The 2,422-nt window shown below is 57.2% G+C and overlaps 1 protein-coding gene across 1 annotated transcript in view; it reads right to left on the minus strand.

The window, feature by feature from the left end:
* PASK (PAS domain containing serine/threonine kinase) overlaps positions 1-2,422 on the minus strand; it is a 38,244-nt gene that overhangs the window by 35,287 nt on the left and 535 nt on the right. The gene's annotated exons all lie outside the window — the stretch shown is intronic.

Below are 2,422 nucleotides of genomic sequence, written 5' to 3' on the forward strand. Positions count from 1 at the left end.
TATTTCTACAACCTACCTACTGACAAAGCACAGAGACTTGATTATAGCTTCAGACTACACTGTGAATGTTACAGAACTCTGATTTGTAAAAAACCAAAAACATGACTCTTCAGACTACATTGTAAATTTACTAATAAAACTCTTTAGAATACATTGTAAGTATTATAAAAGTTGACTTTGTAAAAGTAACAAGAGGGAGAGGAGGGAGGGAAGTGAAGGGAGGGTAAGGGCCAATGCTTGGTCTTGCATGGGAGGAGGTAGATTAAGTCGCGTCTAAAGCTGACAAATCAAGTGGAGGTAAGAAAGCCAAATCGTTTTTCCCTTTGTGGCTTCTGTGCCCTCTGTGGTCGGCCACATGCCGATTAGCGTGGCACACCACATCCACGCCACGTGGAACAGAGGCCCACAGCACCTCTGCAGAGCCACCCAGCGCCTCCAGCTCCACAGGCCTCTGAGAACACAGAGCCTGGCTTCACACAACCTTAGATCACTCCTTTTTCACAGGTTTAATTCAAAGGCTAACCAGAAACTCCTGCCAGTCCAGCCCTAAGTTTTTAGAACAGTTTTCCTGGGTTCTGGGGGTTTTTGTACCTGTTCTGAGCAGAAGATATAGGACGTTGAACCCAGAGAGGACCTGGTGGTGTCTCAGAGTGATCCTATTGCTGTTGCTAGTTTTGATTTCAGAAGGCATGAGTGACCCCCCTCAGACCAAAGAGAAGCAAGGAGAGATTTGCAGGGAGTTTCTGGGAAAGTACTCAGCTTATGGGTGAACTTCTGGAAGCAACCATCTTTCTCTCACAAGCTAGGAAGCAAAGAGCTCCAGTTGCTCCCACCACTGCTGGACCACCAGTAGCAGAACCAGCCTCAGGATGAAGCCAACACGGTGGACAGCAGAGCATAAGAGGGCAAGGATGTCATTTTGAGGATAAACCTACCCTAAAATCTGCCTTGCTCTGGACTTCAGGTTTAGGGGCCAATAACTACTCACCCCCAGAGCCTTTCTGGGACTGTTTCTGTTTCTCGCCTGGGGGCATCCTAAAGAATATCTAGGATGATGGCTGCTGTGATGGAGGATGTAAGCAAGGGGCATTTCCCAGACCTGAAAGGTCAACAAGGGCTTCCGGGAGGAGGCACCAGCGGAGCTGAGCACGGAAAGGGGAGTGAAGAAGACTTGCAGGCAGACAGAGGTACCCAAAGACAAAGATTCCCACAGCACCCTGGGGGAGGAGTAAGTGGGCATGGGCCTGAAGAAGTCAGGCCTAACTCCTAGGGCCTCCGATGCCTGCCCAGGCAGTCTGGACTTTTTCCCAAAGATCGACTTTAAAGGGGCCTATGCTTGGGAGTAACATGACCAGATACGCAGTCTACAAAGATCACTCCAGGGGCAGGGGCACGGGTCTGGGGAGGGAGGAGGGAGGCTACAGCAATACAGGCAAGAAATATGAGGTCTTAAATTATAGCAATGGCAGAAAGATGGAGTGGGGAACACATGAAGACCATTTGGCACAGGACTGACCTAGATTTACTGGGTGATGCGGCGCGGAAAGGAAGGCACTGAAAGGTGTCAAGACCGCATCCCGAGTTCCGCGCTCAGGCCGCCGCCGTTGTCTGGGAAAAGAACCAGTGAAGAGGGGACTGAGGATAAGGCCAGGTATGTGCGGGAAAGCCCGGTGGAGGCGTCTGGCAGCAGTGCGTGCACACAGATCTGCCCGCGCGGGAGGGCCGCTGGGAACCGCAGAGAACCGGCAGCGCTCCCGGGGCTCCCGCACGCGCCTTCCCGCAGGACGGCGGGCAACAGGACGTCAGCAAAACGCACGCGGCCAGCTCCGGGATGGACGGTGCGCCGGCGGGCTTAGGCCCCGGCGCGGCCCCGGAGGGGAGGTGCGGCCCGGTCCCCCTCGGGTCCCCCGGCCAGGGCGCCGCAAACGGTCGCAAGGCGGCAGCGGGCCACCACCGGCCGGAGCGGCACGGAGGAAGCGCGGGGGCGCAGGGCTCGGCTGGGGCTCATCCACCGGCCACGCCAGGAGCCCCCGGAGCCTGGGCCCGCTCTCCCGAGCGCAGGTGTCTCATCGGGGGCCTGCCGGGGTCACCCAGCCAAATTCGCTTCACCGCGCCGGGAGGGAGCGGAGCCTCACCTCTGGCCCACCGGCCAATCGTAGAACAACCCGTGTCGATTGACAGGCCCTCCGAGCCAACCACTAGCGCCCGTGGGCGGGACTCAGCGGGCCCTAGCGGAGAAGCCCGCGCAAACGGTTGCTAGGGACGCACCGGACTCCCTTTACGGCGCCTCGGAGGAACCAAAAGAGACGGCGCCTCCGCCCGCCAGGTCTGACCGACTCCGTTTCCTCCGGTCTCCGAATCCCGAAGGGTGAGCAGCGCGCAGCTACCCTCTCTGAGGCCTCGAAGGCGAGGGGCGCAAGGA

This window comes from Halichoerus grypus, chromosome 4 (genome assembly GCF_964656455.1).
Source record: "Halichoerus grypus chromosome 4, mHalGry1.hap1.1, whole genome shotgun sequence".
Lineage (NCBI taxonomy): Eukaryota > Metazoa > Chordata > Mammalia > Carnivora > Phocidae > Halichoerus > Halichoerus grypus.